This window comes from Catharus ustulatus, chromosome 6 (assembly GCF_009819885.2).
Source record: "Catharus ustulatus isolate bCatUst1 chromosome 6, bCatUst1.pri.v2, whole genome shotgun sequence".
Taxonomy (NCBI): domain Eukaryota; kingdom Metazoa; phylum Chordata; class Aves; order Passeriformes; family Turdidae; genus Catharus; species Catharus ustulatus.
Genome location: NC_046226.1, coordinates 6,197,667 through 6,221,915, shown reverse-complemented (window position 1 = coordinate 6,221,915; position 24,249 = coordinate 6,197,667).

Genomic DNA, 24,249 nt, shown 5'->3' with positions numbered 1-24,249 from the left:
AGTGTTCAGAAAAATTATTCCTTGGAACATGGCAGAGTTGCAGTTTTCAACAGTTTTCAATTTACAAGCTGCCTAGTTTTTTTCTTCTTTTATTTTTTTGGTTTTTTTATCTTTTCCAAAAGAGGTATGTATCCTTGTATAGGGAATTTAAACCCACTGACAATAGGCTTGCTCCTGTTAGCTGTTGTTCATGGACCTCCTGGAGTATTCTACAGACTCCCAGAGGCACACAGGCTGAAAAATAGCATTGCAAAGGGGAAAAAAGCACAGGTTTAATAACATTGGCTCATTCTCCTGAGGCCTGAAGTCTGCTGCCTTCCTGGTGCTTGTTCTGCAGGCCTGGCCTCTGAGGAGCTGGAATATGAGACACCACCTAGATGTTCACCTGCCAAGGGAGGAAAACCCTTTCCCTCCACACTGAGACACAAATATGGGCACAGGAGGTCACTAAAACCAAGTCCTTGCTGTTGTGGTGACGTGGGCTTGAAAAAGACAGATGTGTGTGAAACAATATCCCTGTTCCATGAGATCCCACTGTACTACAAGAAAGCCATGTGGGAGCACTGAGACAAGTGGAGACTGTTCAGTTCAGAATTGCAAAAGACGTGCTTTGCTCCCCTTTGCCCTCCCTGCAGACAAAAAGGAAGGGAAAGAGACTTGTCCCTGCCTGGTGTTGATGGAAAGCACATTTCAGCTGGTCTGGAGGCATTTCTGAGCTACAGCTTAGGGTAATAATGTCACAGCTACAACACCTGACTTTTACAATTGCCCCAAGATGCTCATTGCAAGTGGAGCTCAGCCTGAAGCTGGTGAAAGAAATGCAATCCTGAAATCAAGAAAGTTCAGACTTTCAGGCATCTTATTTCTCTAAGGACTTAGAAAGGATTTTGCAATTGGAGCTCTGCTTTGTGACCACTTAAAGGTCCCTTTAATCACTGCAGAGAATGAAGATGAGCTACATCACTTCCAGGTCTAGCTCATCTGAATTACTTCAGATCTCTTGAATGAGATAAATCACAAACTCCATATACATTTCCCTCCCTGAAGAAGAAATGCAGAATATTAGCACAGTGGAGATGAATGCACTGTAGGCACTTCCACCTGGACACATTTCACCAGTGCTGGTTTAACCTTTCTGGTGAAATAGCAAAAATGCTGTGTCTTCAGCAAAGAAAACTTCAATTTCTCTGATATATTTTAATTTTCCCACACACATGACTCAGCTCCTCCTGCAGTAGGACCTGCAGGCCAAATACCTCAGCCAAGGTCCAGCAGGTCAGAATGTGTAGCTGGGCTGTTTCCTGTGATGAACTGTGGCAGTTTTGGCAACCAGGAGTGACAAATCCAGCTACTGCTTCTCTGGGGCTGGAAGAAACTCCTTTATTCTGGGCTTGCATAAGAAGGGGATTAGGAGGAAAATGCTGAAGAGCTCAAAGCCAGATGGCTGGGGAGCAGAGACTGACCTTATTCAGAATGAAAGCCTCCTGGAAGCAAGCAGGGAACTGAAGCAGCTCAAGAGTCCAGTGACTAGGGTATAATAAAAAAAATCCCGCTCCAAATCAATTACTTAAGTGCAGTAATTTCACGATTATAAGCCGCACCATTTTGACTAAAATTTTGGTCCGAACCCAGAAGTGCAGCTTATAATCAGGTGCGGCTTATATATGGACAAAGAACGAAAAGTTGCTGTTTTAGTTTGGAGGACAGGTGTCTGCTGAGAAAGGCAGGAGCTTCTCTTTGAAATGGAGAATGTAAACCCCCTCCCTCCAAATTATTATAATTTTGAAATCAATGGGCTCTCAGGCAAACATATGGGAATTAGGAATAACAGTTCTTTACTAGGGAAATTAAAATAGAAATACAGCACTACAAAGAAACAAACCCCAAACCCTGACACAGTCAGAGTACAACCTGACACCCGTCAGGCAGGGTGTTGGCAGCAGTCCCATTCCATGGTGGCTGCATCCTCCTGCAGTGACAGATGTGGCTCAGTTGGAGCAGTGCTCCTGTACAAGGTGCAGTTTCCCTCCGGAGCTCCAGTGGTGATGTGGAGAAATCCGGTTTTCCTCTGGAGTCCAGTGGAGAAAGGGCTCCCTTAGTGTCCCAAAACCTCTGTTTTTATCTTGGTAAGAAATGTCTTCCCCCTGGCTGGAGCAACTCCCAATGGGATGCAGTAATTTTATCAGTGCCACAGTGGGACTCAATGGCCATGAGCAGAAAATGACTGGCTGGAGGGAGGATGGGTTGTGAAAAGATAAAGAACAATGCCCTGCCTGGTTTCAATGGATGGCCCATTAACAGAATATCTCCCACAGAGATCAGGATCACTGCCCCACCCTCAGCAGATGGTGATAGAACAGATACCTTTTATCACACCCTGTATTGTAACCCAAGGCAGTTGCCGACACCAGGACATGCAGTTTATAATCAGGTGCGACTTATAATTGTGAAATTACTGTACTTAGCCTTGGTCAAAAAATATAGGTATTTTTATCAATTCCAGTGTGTTTCTGCAGCACAGAGATTACAGAAGAGTAACTAAATTTTATAAATAAATTTTCAGTAAAAGGAGAAAGCAGGAATATGAGGAATATTGTAGGTAATGGTGGACATTGCATTGGTAATGGCAGGGCAGGTGTCAGATTCCTTCTTAGCTATCTCCAATGGCACAGTGCAGATTTGGGAGCACAAATGCAGTGTGCTGATGGCCATAACATGAATATAATGTGAAATGGAAACAAGCAGACCTTTGGGGGAGAGAGCTTGTCTTCCTCTTCCAGGTCATGCAGCTTCAGCAATGGCAAGAACAAAAACTGTAACAGACACAAGAGGGATAATGGACAAGAAATGATAGCAAGGACTGAAGATCTTCCTGGCCATTCAAGAAGTAAGTCCTGAAACTCTGTGGAGTTCCAGAAACAGGACATCCAAACCAGAATCAGTCTGTCTTTGCTGCCAAGAGTGGCTCTGAAAAACAATGAACTGGAATAGAAATTAAGATTACCACTCCATCACAAAAGAAGCAGCAACCAAGGCTCTTCCACATACAAAATACACCTGAAAATCGAGAACTTTCCAGCACTTAGAAAACAAGTCTCAAAAGCTCCATTTCAACAAAAACCTGGTTTTTTTTCAGTATCCAAAGCACAGGCAGTGATACATTTACAGAGTTTTTTAGGCCATAAGGAATCATTGTGATAACCAAATGAGATCTGCATTACACAACCACAGGACTTTTCCCTGACATTCCCATAGCCCAAAGCATGACATGCAATCCACCAAGACGCAAGATGGGATTTCAGTTATGCTATTATGTCATTCTTAAAATGGGAGAAGGGCTCAAAAATCGAATGAAAAGCAAGTTGGACACATAATAAAGATGTTGAGTGTTCACAGAAACCCTACCTCCTCCATGGAACAGCATCCAATACCAACTGAAGGAGGTTTAAGCATCCTTGCTTTTGGTGTGATTCTCTCTTCAGGGCTATTGTATTCTTGCCATGACTTGCCCACTGCTATTTTTACATGGTAATTTGAAATTTTTGTTACAATTTTCATGCCTGGATCTATATTTGAGAGTCTGATGTAGCTGCAAAACCTCTTTGCTCTGTCTACTCCCTTTGTTATTCTTGCAAAAATAAATATCTTTCTGTGTAAGTCAGAGTAGCTGGAAAAGCAAATCTTCATCTTTTGACCATTGGTTTTATATTTATTCTTCCTCTGCTAGGTATCAAACCCACCACTTATTATTTTTTAATAGATAATTTTAGGTTTATTTTCTTAAGAAAGAAGAGTTGGGCTCTCCTGGTGTCTGTGCCTGTGTCAGTGTGCATTTAATCCACGTATTGCCAATGTAAAGACAAAATATTTGCACCCTCTCACCTCATCCCTGCCTCTGCAAGGTTTTATAGAGCAAAGCAGAGGAGAGAATGGTGCTGGCTTTTAAAAAAGTAACCCATGAAGTCTTATCAACCCAAACCTAAGACCCAAACCCAATCCTTCACACATTTTTCAGTGTGATCAGTTCACCACCCAGCTATGGAATTATCTGTGCCACCTAGAGGAGCAGTGCTGCTGGAGGGAGAGCAGAGGTGTGTGCACATGTGTTCATCAGTCTTTGCTCTCCTCTCCCTGTACAGCTCTTAAATCTGGCCACCAAATCTCCACCAAACCCCGGCAGAACTGAAGACTCAAACATTCCTGCTTCTCACATTAGGCATCAGGAAAGGGGAGAGGCTGCAGCCAGAGGCTCCTCAGAGGAGAACCAGGGTGTGAGCTCACCTTTTTATCAGCCATCAGAGAGCCCACGTGTGCAGGCACTTTCAGAGACTTTGGTGTTATTGGCCACCAAAGCACCCCCTCTGCAGGGGCACAGGAAGCCTGGATTCACAAGTTCCACTGCTCACTGAGAAAATTGTTAGGCTTAGGAGCTTTTCTTCAGCTTTTTTGGGGTCTCCAAAGAATCTGCAGTGATGACTGTGCGAGAGCAAAATGCTCTGGTGCTGGCAAGTAATTAGAAGGAAAAGAACCAGAACAGCCATTAAAACAATAGAGGCAACTTTTTCATCCAGGACGTCTAAAATAAAAAAAAAAATTGAACTAAATTTCAGCATGTATCAGGAGAAACGCTCTCCAGCCTGCCACACACATCCCACACATCCTGTCCCCCATCTCAGTTTGGTCCTAAGGGTCTTGGAAAAATGTTAATCCCCTTTTTATGCTGAATTTCACCACTATCTAACTTCTAAAATTCATAGCAAAGTGTCCTAGGCCCCGACAACCACTTTGCAAGGAGTTTCTCACCCTGAACAGAACTAGTGGCAAGAGTTGATTACCCTTCACAGCCACTCTGTGCATCAGTGGGAGCAGAGGAAACTCTTTGGGCTGGGCTGGAGCTCACACAAAATTTCACCTGCCCCTTTCTGTAAACTCACACCATGAGCTGGACTCAAGAAAACAGGAAGGAGGGAAGACTTTCTCCAAAAAACGGGAGAACACTGTGGTATACTGCTCCAAGATACATTCAGCCTGATTTTCTCCAGACCTGCCCTACTTTGTCCTGCAGAGGTCGGTCTTGCCTGCAACACAATGCAGACAGCAAATCTGCTCCTCCTAAAACACTTCGGGGATTAGGAGTATTAGAACTTGAAAAAGTTTCATCTCCTCCTCAAAAAAAAAGATTTGTTGAAGTTTCTCTCTAAAACAGAGATATGGGGGTTTTTAACAAGAATTTATGTTCCAAAAAAATAAAGGTGATGACGATCCTCCCAAGGCATATCATCTATCCAAAGAAATGTGAAAAGCAAAGGATAAATCTTATTTACAAAGAAATTTCTGGTAACTGGAGAACAAGCTAGTTTTGGTGTAATTATGCTGAATCAAGGCTTTTTGTTGCCTTTTTCAGCCCAATATTTGCACTTGCACTAGCCAAGGACATAAAAAATGAAGTACAGCAAGCCACGACTGCAATCAGCTTTTCTTCCCTTGTAGCACACACACATTGTCCATGCTGGGATGCAGCCTTGCTCCTGCAGCAGCACCAGAACACAGTCTCAGAGGCTCCAGCATGATTTAAATCCCCCTATACCTCCACAATTCTCAAATGCAGGACTGCAGGCATCTTGTCCTGACATTGCACCCTTAGACACACTGCATCAAAAAGGACTGTCATCCTTCAGGAGGAGGGAAAAAAAAAATCCCAGTTCCAAAGCAAGGAAGCACTGTGATTTTGCTTATCTACCCTAACCAAGATGTGACATATCAAGTGCTAAAAGCCCCTTGGATCTGCACTGGGAGGGGGGTCCTTATCTCCTCTGTGCCACCCAGACACCAGCTGGGGGGCAGCTCTCTGCTCAGCTGGGTTTGGGAGCTTTCACTAACATCTTCCAAACCAGTTCGACTTTCCCACCGTCTCCAGCTAGAAGTATTCCGTGTGGCAGCTGCTTCCTGAGACATTTGGCCTCCTGAACGCATTCCTCTGGGACTGGGGAAAGGATTTGGAGGAGGCTGGAGGCACTTCTCTTTCTAGCATTTTGTGGGCAGCCTCCTTTCCTCCCCTGCAGCCCTGTCCGTGGGGATCCTTGGATTGGAAGGAAAGAGAAATCCCTGTCAGCTTCAGAAACTGGGAAAGAGAGGGGCTCAGATCACACACAGACCTTCAACTTGCATTTGTGCGAGGGCAAGGGAAGTCAGGAAACTTTTTAAGACCCAGTTGCTGTCAGAGGGGGGATACCACATTTGAATTTAGTAGGAAGATTCAGAATTCACTAGTAGGATGAAGGCAAAGGTTCACCTGGGGAAACAAAAAGCTTGTCTGGAAGGTGACAGGGTCCTTTATTTAGAATTTATCCTGCCTTGTACATTCCTGTCTACTACTTCATATTGTCATGTGCTGGTTTGGGTGTGCATCTAATAGCAGCTGGCCTGATTTACTCAATATCTTGAGAATCCAAGCAGCAGAAATTTGTGCTACTGCAGCTGTGGATACAGACAACCTGACTGCTACCTATGCCTAGTAACAGGCAGGATTTCCTTACAGCCTCTCAATACTTTCCAGGTGAAATCACTGAATCCCTGCTGGGGATTACTTACAGGATGGATCACAGAGAAGTAGATTTTTGTCCATAGTTGTTATGTCTCCTTATTCTTGTCTGGTAAATGTATACTCTCACCTTTATTTGTCACCTTTCCTGCTCTTACACTCATAAATGCTCCCCACAAGTTAAAAATATTTCTGAGGTGACTGGTCAAATATATAAAACAGATGCACAATTGCATCTTGGGATGAATTAATTCTGTCTGTGTGTGCGCAGTATAAATGTATGGCTAGGTCAGGGAATATATGGGACTAAGCACAGCAGCTGATTTTTAAATCTCTGCATTTCAATTGCTGTTTCTTTGTGTCTGATGTTCTTCCCTCTTAGGTGGAATCAAGCAAGGATGTTTTCAGAAGTAATCCCATGTCAAGCATTTCATTTTAATTTAAGTCAAACTTAAGATAAGGCCAAAATGTATTCAATACTTTCAAAATTATTTTTTTCCGTTATTTGAAGTATAACTTAAACCCAGCCAAATTGGCAGGAATTTTCCTCTAAACCAGCAAGGCAAGGAGCCAGCTCTGCAGTCCTTCTTTCAGAGCAGCTCCTGGAGCCTTCCCTATCAGCAGACAGCACAAATACTGATTTACACTGGTAGGTGTAAATCAGGTTACCTCATACTCCTTGTGGAGATCCAGGTTCCCTCCCTGTATCTGAACAACAGTTCTTTGTGTGGGACTTGGACAGCCTGGGCTGCATCTCAAGTGTCAGGGCTACACGAGTTTTATGGCAAGGCTCAGAACTTCCCAACTGCACATTCACCCTGCACTGAGACACAGAGTGCTGTTTTGAGAAGGCAGGAGCTTGGATAATTAAATCTTTGTCCCATTAGATGCTCACATCCTCCACAGACAGTGCTTCATGGTAGAAATATTAACACAGTGGCCACCAAACTAAAATTAATGGCAAAGGCTATGGCTAGTGAAGGAAATTCTGCACAGCCATTGACCATCTAGGACTCCAGAGGAGACATTTGGATCAGAGAATCTAATTTGAGGTACAAATATACAAACCTGCCATCAACGTTTCCAAAAATTAAAATTCACGTGCTTAGGACAAAGAGCCACTAGCCATGGACCACAGGTTGCTTTCACATCACCTGTTTCATTGCCTTCAGCAGGACAAGCATTGAAATAAATTATGGGATTTGGCTCTCAAGAGAGCTCAACTCAACCTGATACCTTCTTATACAGCCTTGGGCACAGGAAACCCAGATCCACCAGGTGCAGTCAGTCCATTTAAGTCAATGGAAATTGTCACTGAGCCACCTTGAGGTGTGTCAGGTTTTGAGTTTTAGGCAACCCAGTTTTCAACCTGCAAAATTCCCTGTTTGTTTATTAGCTGTGGTCTGTTTTGTGGGGAGACTGGGAGGAAGGATGCATGTTTTGATGTATTTTTGGTATGTTTTGCTCACAGGTTACACTGATGAGGACAGGACAGACAAACATCTAGAAAAGTAAAAATAGCCATGCTGAACAGGCAAGATTTGGTCATCTCTGTTTATATTGGAGTTTTTTCTGTATTTTGTGTTAATAAGGAGGTGTGGTGGGGCCAAATCCAGTTGATTTTCTCATGTGCTTACTACATGGTTGTGTGTAAATACCCAGATTCATGCAATCTAAAATAATGCATTAATGCTCTTGTAAAAATTCATCCCTTCTACTTTTCTAAGGAGTCTGCTAAAAGAAACAGCTACAGGGTCAATCTCAGGTATAACAGATTTTTCTTTTAGGCTTGAACAATAAAATAGTTGGTGGTCTCTAATGCTACTGCCTTTAAAACATTCCTGGGTTTTATTAGGATAACCCATAAGTCTGGAAAGTCCCACCCTAAGAGCAGCAGCAGCTCTTGTTGAGAAAATACAAGTTTCTTCTTGTACAATGTTGGACTCAAGGGTGCCTGAACTATGAATGGGTGGCTAAGGGCATAACAGGCAGCAGGTTTCAGACTTTTACAAGGAGGGGGAAAGGCAGCCCTGCATTGTGGTGCTGATGTTTAACACTAGCTGGAGCAGGAAAGGATTCCATCCAGTCCTGTGAGCATGGGCAGGTCCTCCATGGGTATTGAAGATCCACTGACCCCCAGGCTGCTGTGCTGATTTCCCTGCCCAGATCTGGCCAGGCACCTACACACCATAGGTTGTCTTTAAGAAATCAGAAAACACATGGATTTCTTCATTAAACTTTTCTATGGAGCCACGTGCAAATACCTGTGAAGAGCTAAAAGAGAATTCCTGAGAAAAATGGCCATTTATTCCACTGCAAAGGACCAAGCAGTTCCTTTTCTTTCCAAAATACCTGGAAAATAATGTCATGGGTCACTGTTTCTATGAAACTGCATTTCTTCTTGGTTTATTATTGCTGACTGATCTCATGAGCTAACTTTCCAGAGGAGCACATGTGAATTTATTTACATATGTGCCAATTATATTAATAGAAGTTGCAATGACTCATCAGTGCACATTGCTAAAAATCCTTCCTCATCTCATCTTCACAGGGAGATTTATGCTCCATGTGAATTTCCTCAGCTTACCTTGCTAGAAGTCACACATCCTTAGTCTCTGGGAAGAAAATTCAGTTTTTTTCTGAGCTGGCAGGCACTCAGCCTGCCCATCCCACTGACCAGACCTGCAGCACCTTGGCTTTGAAGGTTGCAATGAATCCTGTATGGGATTCAAATCCCAGCAATCTTCCTGCCAGAGAGCAGCTGGGTCCTTGTTCAGTGGTGCTTGAAGGCCCCACATACATAAACAACAAATTTATATTTTGCACAAAAGAGTCTTTTGCTGCATCATAGCATTTGTATAAGATCTGGTGTATTCATAACCCTGGTGCTGGTTGGTGCTTTTATACTTCATATAGATAATATTGTTAATTAATAGTTTTTCTCTCTCCTTGTTTTGCTCTTTCACATAGCTCCCACCTCTATGTTTTTCCCAATCTTCCTGCCTTCCTCTTTCTCAATCAATATTTCTCCCTGATCTCTCTCCTCATGGCCTCACTTTTACAAAATACAATCAGACTGGACCTGATGACCTTACAGTGTTTGCATACATGCAAGATCAGGCGAAATGCTCAGTATAACCTCAGCAAACACCTGCAGGTGGGAGGGCAGCATAGCTCAGAACTTACCCTGGGCTTTACAAAACTGCTCTGCACTGGCCCAGCACAGCTTCCAAAGAGGGCGTTTGAAAAATGCCACTGCAACATCTTAAATTCTTGATGTAAGGTTCAGAAATTATTCCCAAAGAATGCTGTTCTTCTCAAAATACATGATTGATGCTGGTGGTTTCAGAGTCCAGAAAGGAGGTTCCACTTCATGAGGACAATGAATTCACAATTTAGACACTGAGTTGCTCCAAGTGAGACAGAACTGCAATAGCTGAGGCGTTTTGGATAAAACAGTTTTGACAGTTGTATTTTAGATGTGCAGCCCTGTGGGCAGCTGATTCAGGGCCCCCTTTTTAATTCAGTATATGCAGGTAACCACAGAGGGTAAGCACAAATTATTTTTGGGAAGAACTAACAAAAGTTAACTATATGGTGCACCATGATCAATTTGTTGATGCCACTACTTTTAACAGAATATTTGAGACATGAAATGTCTCAAATGTAGAAATGAATCAAAGGAACAAGAGTCCTCTCTGCCTTAAAGAACTGTCAGTCATGTCAGACAAAAATAATGATCATTTCCACTTCTGTAGTGATGCAAAGGGGCAGGCAAGGGTGTGAACTGAAGGAAATAAAGGGTGCAAGTGTTTCAATCCAGGACCATCATGGAACAGAGACATGGAGCTGGGGGACCATAAACAGCTTCCCCAGGATCTCAGAGGTCACATCACAGAGCTGAGCTCCCTGAGCTGCACCCAAGTCCCAAACCAGTGCTTTATCCAACCTTCCACTTACCCAGGTAGCCTCAGAGTTCCAAATTCTGCCCTGGGGTACGTGTTGGCCTCATTAACTTATTTTGAATAAGAGCTGTGGGCAGAACTTAGTCCACAGCAAGCAAGATTTATGGACTGAAAATGCCACATACTTTGCTTTTTATTCAGCGAGAAAAAAAGAGAAAAGCTTGAAACAAGCCGAGCAAAGTAAATGAATCAGGGCTGCATATTTTTCATTCTGAAAACAAGAAAATATATATGCATGAACATAAAAATCACAGGTGCCCAAGTGCTGCAGTGGCCTCCTAAATCTGCTGTAAAGCACCAACAGCTAGGTTATACCTGTCTTCAGACAGATACATAAATTAATGCTGGGGGGTGGGGTTTAGCAGGAAAAAAACATCTTAAATAAACTTTTTTTTTTCCATCTTTTTCCCTAAGGCCCTGTGTTCCTTGTACTTGAATTAAGTGTGTATAGGTGCCATGCTCTTTGAACATAAAACTGCACAGCCGCTTATTCTCAACAGGGAAAAGCAAAGCTTTGGTTATACTGCATTCCTAATAATTTTTGCAGTTTATGGAAAACTCCCATAAACAGGAATACAACATAGAAAGCTTTCTCAGCTAATATGCTGTCTAGACTCCTTAAAATATGAGTTCTCCCTGCCTACCGTGTATCATGGCTTAAACTTTTGACCTTGTTTCTGTTCCCTTTGACCACTTCATAGGTTTTGACCCTTTTCAAGTATTTAATACCCAAATGGCAGGTCACCAGAGCTGCTGGGGCTATTAGGACTCTTAAAACCTGTCTTTTATGGTGAAGTTGAGAAAACTGGCTGCAATCTAACACAGAAAGTCAGGAAATATCTTCCCCCTTCACACAGCCCTCGACATAAGGCACCTTCCCAGGCTGGGTGACATTGATCTGGGCTAGAAGTGACAGCAGGCTCTTCTCTAACACCATCACATACGTGCTGGAAGGGGCAGAGGGCTCCTCATGGAACCACACAAACACTGGGGCATTGCTAATGCATGCCTTTGATTTCTGTTTATGGCCCCCAAGTTGAGTGATCTGTCTTGTTGGCACCAACCTGACTATTTTTAAATGATGCAGCAGCTGGCTCAACACATACTTCAAAGATTTATGTTCCTGTCTCAAAGCCCTCTGACTGAAAGGGGAACTCTGGAGTAGCTTCCACTCACTCCACACACAGAGACAGTTGACACACTTTATCCCAGGCCACCACAGCATGGATTTTAACCAAGAGAAAGAAGGGAGGTGTATGAGGGAAGGCAAATACAGAACAACAAAGGCAACAGTGAAATATTTGACTGTTTACAGACCTTGAAGCTCCTGAATTATCATAACTCTGGACTTCTCAAGCTGCAGAGTCAGATAAACTCCTGATGGACATTCAGTGCAGGAAATCAGCCCTTCCAATGAAGGGAAATGAGAAATGGAGTTAATTCCTACACTTGCAGAAGCACATGGATAGACACACACCCACATAGATGTGCTCATGTTTCAGTGACACAGTAAAGGATCACTGTGCAGATGAGTCTAACCAGGTATCAGTTGAGGAGGGATATCTAGGAACACCCATTTCAGACACAGAAATGCAGGATATTTCAGCTAAGCTCTCACATGCTGGCACTAACAATTACTAGAGACACTCCTTTGTAGGGAGGCATTTAATATTTGGCCTACAATGCCTCTCCATTATGAACAGTCTGAATGAAATCCTGTGGTTACAGTCATTCCAGACCAGCCTTGCCTTCACAGAGTCTAGAAACCCGAAGATCCATAAGGGAATATTTTTCACTGCTGGCTAGAAAAATGTGTGTAATTCCTGGCACTATTTTCCTGGCTAACCCAAGGTGGACACTCAAATGAACTACAGACCTGGAAAAGCATCAGCAGTGTCCCTACCCAGGAAGCAACCCTGGAAGAGTCCGTGTGTTTGAGCCCATTGTGATGGGCAATTTGTGAATCCCAAGGGAGGAGACCCCTGTGGATGGTGGAGCAGTGGTGGAGGTGATGCTGCTTACAGCCACAGATTGTCCTGAGTTTATTGCAGCTCTGTCACTGCAAGGGAGGGACCTGCTTGCCCCAAAAACCTGAAGGAAGGGAAATAATGATCCCATCTGAGCTCTGTGTGGGGTTAGCTGCGATTCTGCTGTGCCTGGTAAAAGTAACTGCGTTCCCTGATGCTAAACCTTTACCTGGAGAGCAAAAACTCTGAAATCCTGGCAAGCAGACCCCTTCTCCCCATCACCACCCAGCTGAACTTGCAATCCTGACTTCAAGAGAGCTGCCCAGACCCTGAGCAGATCCCTGAGCAGGACCCAAGTGGGATGTGCAGTCTCCCATCTCGTCTCTCAATCCTCTCCAAGGACAAGAAGGTTCTCTCTGTCCAGTTTAGAGCTCCATCCATGGTGGGCACAGCACCCTGAATTCAGAAATTCCTTCTGCTGTGGAGGTAGCACTATAAATTCCTCTAATTTAGCTCCTTCAGCTGCTCTCTGAGCTGTTTCCTGTGCTGTCTGCTTCACTGTCCTAAAACAAAATGCTTTTTAAAGAGATATTTTGTTAAACTTTCCAAAATCAACTGGTGTTCAAATGCTTGGATTATGGAAGACTTTTAACAGTGTAAAAATTTAAGTGCGTGGAACATATATTTTGTGGGATTTTTCCTCCCTCTGTCAGACTTATTGTAAGGTTGTATTGGACTCATTTTGACCTTCTCAACAGGTGAGGGGCCAGAAGTAGATCCAGCCCATCACCCTCCCTCTGGGCTGGCCATTTCTGGGGCTGGAGCAAACTCCTCTCTGGCTTCAGAGCAAGACATTAATCCCATAAAACCATTATAAATATGTGTATACATATTTGCACACACGTACACACATATTTATCATCCATATGTCTCTCTCTCAGCTTTATTCAGGCTTAAGCTGAAATCCTTCTAATCTGCATCAGGCACAGTAAATGCTGCCTCTGTCATATCTCAGTGCTTCCCTGCCCAGAATGTTTTTTAGGTAATATAAGGAAATACTATCCAAAAGAACAACAGGAATCTTTCTGTTATCCCCTTGGGTTTCAGATCAGGACCTGAATTCTTGGTCTAAGCCAAAATCTCTACATTATCCCATCTTTTTTTCCCTCTGATTTTCCCATGTCTGCCACAATTCCCTGCCTTTCTTACAACATCTGGTAGAGTTTTTTAGTTTTTTAATGCATCTATATCTGAGGGCTGAATTAGACACATGCATTTTAAATAGCTTAAAATATTTTGACATCTCCCAACCTACTCCTAAATCCTACAGATGGGTCAAATTATCTGCTAAGATCTGCTCAGTGGGTCTCACCCTAGTGTTTTCTTGTCCTTAAATGTGCAAAACAATTATGTGAAATGGAAAAAAAAAAAGCTTAAATTACAATTAAATTACAATTAAAGCTTAAATTTTACGGTGCTGAGCCAAGGAGGTAAGTTCAGCTAAACATTTTGTCAGCATGTAACAAACCAAATTTGTGTAAGGAATTGATATTCTCCATACACCTTGATGTGCTTGTGTGCATTTTTCCTTTTAAATCTCAAGAGCCAACACTGCAGTGATACAGATTTCAGGCGTGTATTCAATAAGATCACACCATAATATTGATACATTTATAATGGTCTTCATATGGAAAAATTCTAGCAAGTTCAAATGATTCACCAAGATTTTGCTTAGGTATTCATGTCTGAACCAGAAACTCTCCAGAGGGTCATTTGCTTGTTTGATAAATCAGAAAAGAACACATTTTTATACAAGTATTTTAATACAGGAAATATGAGTCTAGTCAGTATCTTTCCAAATACATGTGTCTGAGTGGTTTTTGATTTGAAATGCTGCTTAATGTCTTTTAAAGTACTATTTAAACAACTTCACATGAGCAACTACCAATCAATATGTCTCCCATTCCCTAACACTGAAAGACCAATGCTAAATAAATGGGTTTTTAGAATCACATATAATGAATAAACCAAAAAGGAAGTGGAAGAGGAAGAAAAGAAAACAGCAACAGGACCTTATTTAGAATATGTATTACCCCAAAAATGTAAATGGTCACCTCTAGTTTGGCTTTCTAATGGAAAAGAAATAACATGAAATTGGGCAATTACAGACCTTTTCCTGAGGTATGACTCAGTCTCTGCATTTTTGGAGGGCTGGTAGTAATGGACTGGGCAGTGTCCAGGCAGGCCAAAGGCAGCAGATTTATGACATTAAAAAGGGTGTAGCCAGAGAGTAACTTGTAACAAATGCATCTAAAAATGAGCTGTAAAGAGATGATGGATGATAGCAGAGAGCAAGCCCCCAGGAAATGCTGGGCTTTGAAAGCTCCCATTGAACTCTGGTTTAATCCTGGTTTGAGTGGAGCCAGCAGAGGGAAAGGAGGCTTTTCATAGAAACCATATTTTTATATTGCAATGTGCAGAGTAATTCAGACAGAGTCCCAAGCATCTCAACAGAGGAAAGGGAAGACAAAGCTGCTTTGCCAGACTTGCACAAGCTGAACTTGCAGAGCTTTCCTTTTAGAAGAAATAAAATCTAAGCCTTTTGGTAGTGTGATGTATTAGAAGGATTTCTGAATCCATCTATGGGGTGGGAGGTATGGTCTGTAGTGCAGAAAGTGAATGGGAGTGGCCACTCCAGGTTTTGGATTCTGAGTTTTTGTGCTCCACAATGCTGATCAAAGGCTGGGGGAAATGATGGGCAGACACTCAAACAGCTCAGGCTGTTCTGCCCATCTGTCAGTAATTTCTCTAGGTACTATCTACTGATTCCCTACCCTATTCATCTCTTCTAAATTCTCACCATTCTCTCCTGGAATCACTGAACTTCTTGCATCCATAACTTCTCCTGGCACAGATGCCACAGCTCTGTTACCTTTGTGTGGAGAAAAACATCCTGTTGTTTTTAACCTGGATTTTACAAGCCTGTTCATGGCCACTTGTTCTTGTGCTGGAAAAATCACAGAGTGGTTTGGGCTGGAAGGGACTTTAAATATCATCAATTCCCACTCCCCTGTGATGAGCAGGGACACCTTCCACTAGACCAGGTTGTTCCCAGCCCCATCCAGCCTTGTCTTGAGCACTTCCAAGGAAAAGACAGTGAACAGTTTATCCCTGCTCAAGCCCTCCTTATCATTTGTGGTACCCTTGATCACTGTCATACCCCCACTCCCAATCTGTCCCTTTTCCAGATTCAGTCATGTCTAATATGGAAGTTATTTCAAGCCTTTGATCACCCTTTTTACCCTTTGTCAGAACCTTTTCCAGTTTACTACATGATTTTTTTTTCAGATGAGGGGACAGAACAACACATGAATGACCCATGACTATAGAAAGTGACGAAATTATTTTTGTTTTGTTTTCTATTCCTTTCCTAATAATTCCTAATATTCAATTTACTTTTTTTTTTTTTCTGGTGGCTTCTGAGCCCTGAACTGATGTTTTCATTCAAGATTCACTTCTTAGTCGTAACAGTCAGCTCAGAGCCCATCGCTTTATAATGAATCCAGGGGTTGTTTTTCCCCACATGCATCACTTTCTGTTTATATACACTGAATTTCATCTGTCATTTTATTGCCCAGTCACTCAGCCTCCTAAGGACCTTCTGCAACTCTTCACCCTTCACAATCCCCACTGTTAAAAGCCAACAGGAAGCTGTGGCTCCTTTTGCTCGGGGAAGGTTAGCAGGGACTGGGCAATGCAGGCAGACTCATCCTTGGGCAAAGCTGGCTGGATTAGCTGCCTTAGAGTTCCCTCAGGACAAACTGGGCACTCTCAGGGATGCCCAGGCAAAGGAGGAGTTTTCCCAGCACATCTCCCAGAAATTCTCTGCAGCCCTCACCTAAATGGAGCCTGGTGAAAAGCCTGGCTTTGTGAGGATGGGGAGGAGCAAGGCTTGCCCTGCACAGCTGCACACAGTGCTGGGAGTTACACTGGCTATGGTACAGCCACACGTCTGCTAATGTCAGCTCATAAAAGACCAAAAAAAAATAAAAAAAAAAAAAAAGAAATCGCCTTTGGTTTAAAGTTTGCCCCCTCTGCGCCCCCCCTTTTTCCCCCCTCTCTGCTTCAAAAGAAAGACAGGTTTGAGTCTGACTCTGAAGCACCCTCTGCTACAGTATGTGCCATTTACTTTAGTAAGGCTGATTAAGTCATGCATTTACAAGTAGACCTTCCATCAGAGCTAATTTAAAGCAGATGTTCTGGGTTCCACAGCCAGGGAGGCATCAATCTGAGAATTGCAAGGGTCTCTGTAAGAGCACTGTTTTTACTGCACTTTATAGAGCACTGGGAGGAGGTTAATTGGTGTAAAAGTTTAATTTCAAATAAGGATCCCCTTTTAAAGTTGCATATATGCATATACTTTTTATGGAGCGTTATATTACAAAGTCAAAGTGGGGGAGAAAAATCATCCAAAAACATTTCAGGATCAAAGACACCCAACCTGTCAACTGCTAAGATATTTTTATGAGGAAATAGGACTCACATTTTCTCCAGAAGACGCAGAGAGAAGTAAGAAGTGGAAAAATATTTAACTAGATTCCATGGTATATTAGAAGAAGGAGAAAAAAAAACCCACCCATGCCAATATGTTGGCTTCAGAACCTTCTGGCTTGGCTTCCACTGCTGAAAATATTGGCAAGAAAATGCTCTGCGCTGGGAATATTTATTAGAAAAGCAATAGATTTGTACAGTTTAACAATAGAGGGAGGATTCAGAGACGTCCATTTGCTCTGTGTTCTAACTTTCAACTACTTTTGTTTTTTAGTTGCAAGCCAGAATAAGTATACTTATCCCTTGAAATGATCGTCAGCACTGGCTTAGCATAATTGTATTATTTTATTAATTGCATTGCCTATGGAGGGGTTATGGCCTGTTTCTTACACTGAAAACTGCACAAGCTATGCCCAGATGGGAGGCCAGTCTTTTTATGAAGCTTTAGCCATTTAGATTTACATTTTATGCTTGTTAGAAATTATCAGATTTTTGCCTTTAATAGAGGCAGCAAAAGAAACCAGATTAACCTTGAACTTCAGTAGTAATACAGACTGTGGCAGTGCTCAGCTCCAGAAAGGTTCTCTCTTCCTCCATCATTCCTGAGGGAGAATCCCATTAAATGCTGCTGCTCTTCCTGCCTTGTGTTACAGGAGCACCTATGGGCCTTGGCCAAATTTGCTTAACCCTTTCCAAACCACAGCCTTGACAAAGCACCTTCGAGTCTGCCAGGGTGAGAGAGATAGAAACAGGCTGTAAATGCTTCCTGCAAAGGAGAAATGAGAGGTTTACTCAAGGCTGTAGGAAAACCATGCCCAGAGACCTCATACACCCTTCTTTTGTGTGCCAGTCTAGAACTCCAATCACAGCAGGCTCTGCTTCTGATGCTGAAGACTTCCCATCAAACAGCAACAAAACAGGACAGAAAAGCTCTTATTTGTTATTTCTCCTTTCCCAAGTGTTTGGAGCCATACCAGACTTGCATGATCAAGGGAGATTTGGGGGGAGTTCAGTGCAAGGGGTCATTTCAGACTTTCTGGGCTGTAACCTGCAGGGTGAGCTCAGCAAAGTCATGTACACAGAGCGTAAGGCACACAGCCCTGGCTTGTGGTCCTCTTCTCCTCTTTGTAGTGTTTGCTGCAGAAGGAATTCCGTGGTGGTGTGCTGCTGTTTGAATCTGCCACATGAGATCCACACCACATTACCCAAAATTCCCATTGCCCAAAGCTCCTCACCTCTGCCCATCTGCCTGTAAGTGGCTCTGTGCTGATTTGGGGGGAGCACTCCCTGAGCCCTGTGCAGCTCAGGAACAAGGAATGTGTGGCCCTGGGAAGGGGAATGGAGGAGTTTGCTTTGGAGCATTCCCAACAGGAGTGAGCACTGGGCATGCTGGAGGTGCAGGATGTTTCCCAGACAGCAGAACAGTGCAGGTGCTGTAACTCCACTGCTTAATGGGCACTGTGCTCAAGGGGTTGGCAGCATTTTACCCTCCAAATTAAGGGTAGCTCTGTAGGACTCCATGCTCAGACCTTTTATGACTGGGAAGAGAACATCACTAAATAAGTTATTTCCAAGGGCAGCTTGAAATGGTATTGACAGGATGAGTGAAGTTCCTGTGCAGGGTTTGCACCTATTCTTTATAGTCTGGTTTAGTGAAACACAGAGACCTGAGTGGGCTCTGTGCCCAAGGAAGAATATAATCCTTCAGGGGATATGGAACTAACAATCTCATAATGTATTGAAGCCAAAACAGGCAGAGCACACTGGGCCAAATGCATCCTGAGTGGAAATCCTGCAATCTGAGAAGGCTACAACACAGATGAGTTTGACCCAATGCATTTTGAATTTAGAATAGATGCCAAGTAGTAACCATTCCCATGTGAAAATAGCAAACATATCTCTTTGAGACCACTGTGTTCCAATGAAGTGCATGAACTTCAGGGATTTTTCCTTTCTAGGTGAATAATGCAAAAACAAATTAAAAGCAGGAAATCCTGATAAGTGGTACAAGGATGTCTGTGCTACAATAGCATCAATCCCCATCTTCTCTGGCCCCCTTTTTCAACATCTTCTTTCTCATTAATCTCATTTTCAAAGTCATGAAACAAGTTGCTGCCAAGCCTGATATTTTTGCCAATTTTTTTTACACTCCAGCCATTTGGAATATGTATTGCGGTTCTGTTAAAATACAGAAGAGAGAGAGACTGCTCAAAAAGCAATTACTAGTCAGTTTATACAAAACAGCAGTTTTGTAGGTTCCTTACCTTTGTTTTATCTTTCAAATTCACCTCTGAAATCATAGCTTCCAAATTCCATGTAGTAATTTTCAGTCCCTCAGATGCAAACTGTGAGGTCTTCACTTAGCAGATACTGAATTCTGGATTCAGCTTTTCCAAAAGCTCTTCTGGAGCACAAAGAGAAACTAAGTCCTCTTTACTTTAATAGGGTTTTTTGTTTTAGCTTTTACTGACATCAGTGCATCCCTGGTAACTTGGGATCTCTGCACATTTTAAACCCTAGACTTGCAGTTCTCCAAATATCTCTTCTCCCAGACAAAATATGAGTATTTACAGCACCTTTGAGAGATGTGAGAGTTGTATCTAAATTCAAACTTGAAATCCCCAAATTTCTGTTCATAAACTTCACACCCTGCAAAGGGTGTAGGATCCCTAGTGCCCAGCAGCAAAGTTCCCTAAATTCACACCTCAGATTAGGTGCCTCCTTTTCCTTCCAGATGCTGTTGGACGCTACCAATATCACCAACCCAAATTATTCTATAATTCTCTCTATGACAAATGTGGCTTCATCTCCCTGGTATCCAGTGACAGAACACATGGGAATTGTTCAAAACTGCACCAGAAGAGGTTTAGACTGGACATTAGGAAGGATTCTTTACCAAGGAGATGATCAGACACTGGAACAGATTTCCTACAGAGGTGGTTGATGCCCCAAATCTGTCAGTGTTTAATGTGCTGGCTGGTCAGCAGTGAAGTGGTCAGATAGTTGGACCAGAGGAGCATTGTAGGCACATTCCAACTGAAATATTTATTCTATTCTATTCTATTCTATTCTATTCTATTCTATTCTATTCTATTCTATTCTATTCTATTCTATTCTATTCTTCTTAAATCACCCAATTTTTATAAACATGCTAGATAACCAGAATTGCAACCATATTACTGGATGTGTGTTTTCATCATTACTTTTTCTACTTCCATTTCTAACACACAGATCAGTCTGATGTTCATAAAATCAGGAGACAAATGCAAGACTGTGTCCTTGGATGCATCCCCATGGATCCTGGGTTTAGTTGCTGGTGCCAAATGGGCTTTGTGCACAGCACCCCATTCAGCTCTGCCAAGACATTTCCTGCTCCCCACAAATTTATGATGTCACTTGGAGCAAAACTCATCTCAGTATCTTACTTTTATGATGGTAACTCTGTTGTGAATCTGATATAAAAGCAGCAGTACCCTGGCTTCTCAGCTGGTGTAAAAAAGGAGAGCTGCATCAGTTTGTGCCAGCTGAGGATGTGGTTCAAGCTGCTTGGTTTTTCTTTTCCCTGCAAATTGTTTGCTGCAATCTCAAGGACACTGGAAAAAATGTTAACATCAGCCAGTTGGGGGCAGGAGGGAAAAATCCCTGAAAATTTAATATAGTTGCAGAGCACTTTTTGTTTTTTCCATTAGCCGATATTCTCAGGTTACCAGAAAGGAATTCATTGTACTTCTCCACATTTGCTGCTATTGAAACAAGAGATTGAAAGAGTTGAGAATAAATGGCCAGGCTGAAAACTTGCAGTGCTTGTGCTGGGGTTTGGGTTAGGGCCCTTACCAATGGAGGGCTGATTAGGCATCTATTTCCCAGTCCTCAGCAATGAGATTAGGAAGTGCAGGAAATTCATTGTCTTGAGCTTGCCACTGCTGGCTTGCTCCAGCAGCCATCCATCAAGGGCCTGACAAGCTCAAACTGTCCATGTCAATCTGCAGCTGCCTTTAATCACACACAGATTTATGGGACACCCCCCTCGCCCCCTGTGGAGATCTAGAAACTGTGCTTTGTTTTGCCTTGACATACATTTTTCCATTTAGGATGAAGAAGTATGAGTCCTATTAAGCTGCACTGCAGCTAAGAAGCAGAAGGGGCAAAGCTCTGTCTGAAATGGAGGAAATGATGATGTAATTTTGAACCGTTTAGGACTGAAGGGATTAAAAGCTTTGGAGCAGGATTTGGAAAGTCTCTGGTGTTACATGCAGTAGGGTTATATCTCCTGCCTCCCCATCTGGACAGAGAGGACCTTTTTCCTATTTACTGGTATGGGGGTTGTTGTTGTAGCTGTGCTGCTCATGAAGCACATGGCACTTCATACTCCATCATCATTTCCATCACAAGCCCTCCTTTCCTGTGAGGGACCACAACATCACAGTAAACATTTGCTGCAGGGTAAAGCTTGCCCTGAAAGTCTGCTCTCAAGCTGAAGAGCAGCAGGGGCATGAGGCAGGATCAGGCTTGGAAGCTTTCCACTTTCTAGTAACATTACACTTACCTCATTTTCTAAAATGAGCATTTCTAGCCATTATCAACAAGCCCAGAGCAGGGGCTGATGCTCCTTTTCCATGTGTTCAGACAGCTCACTGTCCAGCCCATGCAGGGATTTATATCCCCCTGTTTGGTGGTGGGACACCTGTCCTGGGTGATGCTGGCCAGGCACATCTACTCAAGGGGCTGGGGAACACCCCAGCAGCCCCTGGCTCACCTCCCCAGCCCATCTGCTGCTCTCTGATGCTCCAGGCAGGGGCTGCACACACAGGGAAGTGCCTGGTTTTCCTCAGCCTCCCCTTGGCCATGCTGCTCATCCCCAAGAGGAACATGGGTGAAGTCATCACGTGCTGCTGCAGCCCTGAGTGCTCCTGTCAGGGCTGTCTCCCAGCAGTTCAGTGGTTTTTGGGGGTCTCACTGCCTGTTTCTGTTAAGAGAAGAAACTCACCTGAGTTACTTTTCAAAACCTCTTTATGAACTCAAATAGTCTTTATTAAGCAAATGCAATTTCTCTGAGCAGAGCAGGAATCAAATAACATGTGGGGACAACACCTCATCCTACTGCAATCAGTTGCTCACCCATATTCTTTCTGTGTTATTATCTCTAAAACATCTCTGCTGCAGCTCAGTTCTTTGGTTCCTTCTCAGTTTGCTGCCTTGCCCCCTCTTAATGCTCCTCTCATGTCCAGACACACGACCAAGCCAGAGCTGTGTTCTGTCAAAAAAAGCTCTTGTCAGGTTTATCATGAAATTGAATTTGTCAGCTACAGATATGTCCGTATCAAATACAAGACAGGGATATCAAGCTAAGAATAAGTTAGCAAATGGCAAGAAATAAATTACTTCTTAATCTCCAAGAACAGAAGTGGTATTTTGACAGGTGTTCTGGCCATGCTTTAAGGGATAATCAAACTCTCTGATTGCTCTAAACACATGGTAAGTCGGTATACATGCAAAAAAGTGGCCATATCCCCTAGTAAAACCTGACTGAGAAATACCTGCATTGCAGATGTATTTTCAAAGCCTGTTCTGTAATTACTCTGCTATATAGAAACACAGCATGAAGTTGTGGTCTGCTCCCATTAGTTTTAATCACAAAGCAAGCAAATAAAATCAGCTATTCAGGCATGCTGAAATAACATTAAGGGCCAGATAAATTTGCAAGTGCAATCACAGTTGCAAGTCAGAAGATATTTACAATTCAAAGAGCATCAGTCCAATTCAAGAGGCTTCCAAAGATCTGCTTTCTAATCTGTCTCCAAAGCCAGAATAATCAGAGTGTTATATGCTCTGATAACAACTTTCTCGAGTTCCTTATCGGAATAGAAATAGCACAGGGACTGCCTCACTCAGGAGACCATAAATCAAAAGTGAAATGACAGTTTTAGTGGAGGCTCTGGGATTTATTTCAGCTGAAGACCTGGCCATGCCATGATGACACACAAGCCTGCCATAAAGACAGTGCTGAATGAATCTTTAAAACGTTGAAAGAGATCCAGTTCACTCTCAGAAGAGGTCAGTGATTTACAGGATTCATATCCCTGTATTGTTTTTATTGTTATTATTTTATGACAAGGTTCATCTGGGGTCAGTTGACACTCCAGAGTTCTCTGCAGCTGAGCTGTGCCTGTTGCAGTGGGTACAAGAGGGAGGGAAGGCATTTCCATCTATCCCATCCTGGGAATACATTTCTGCTGGAGACTGGAGTGCTGCTCCACAGGGAACAGGGCTGGGGAAAACTTCTCTAGAGCACAGCAGCCTTCAAGGGTCCCAACAGGAGCATTTTGAGGTTGCCCTCAGCAAAAATGCTGAAAATAAGTGTTTTCAGCAGCACAAACCACTCTTGGCAGGTACATCCTGCTTGGTGCCCGAGACTCTGTGCTAATGGAAAATGAGCCTATGTAACCAGAGAGCAGCTCATGGGTATTGTCCCACATTTCTGCTTGGATTCACACGAATCTGGGGATCATCTGAACTGAAACAAGGTTTGTGTGGCACTAGTACACACATGGGCATGGTGTTCTCTTTTGGAAAGGTCAGAAAACCATAACTGCCCAGAAGAAAAATATTGGGCCAAATGTAAAAGCCTCCTCTTTGCTCAAAAAATATTCCACAAAGACAAAGAGAGTAGACTTCTTTTGAGGGATCACAAACTGTAAACCTTAGCAAAGCTGAAGTAATGTGGCAAAGCCCTTTCATAGTCTGCCCCACTGCATGCAGCCCATGAAAAAATACACAACCAAACCCACTCTTGCTTGCCAGTGGCCAAGAACCTGGGAAAATACAGCTCTGACTCATTTTCTCTTTTCTTTCTCTCTCTGTGCCCTCTTCAGAGCAATTACAGGTAGACATCCAGCAGAAGATTTCAGTGCTCAGGCTGAGTTCTGCAGCCTTTCCCCACCTCTACTGTACTCACTGCAGAAAAAATGGTGGAGAAGTATCTCAAGATACTTTTGACACTTTGAAGGTGTCTCAAGACACCTTGTAATGAGTGATGTTTTCACAATGATAAGCAGCAGTTGACTGGTAGGCTGAAAACAGCAATGTTTCCCCAAATTTATGTTTAATCCTGTCACCTGGAAAGGTGTACTGCAATATTAGTTAGTCCTTATGCTTGGAAAGAGTTTGGTCCCTGAGCCCTGACTGACAGGTGGACTTATGCCACCGACCTGGGAGAAAGCTTCCC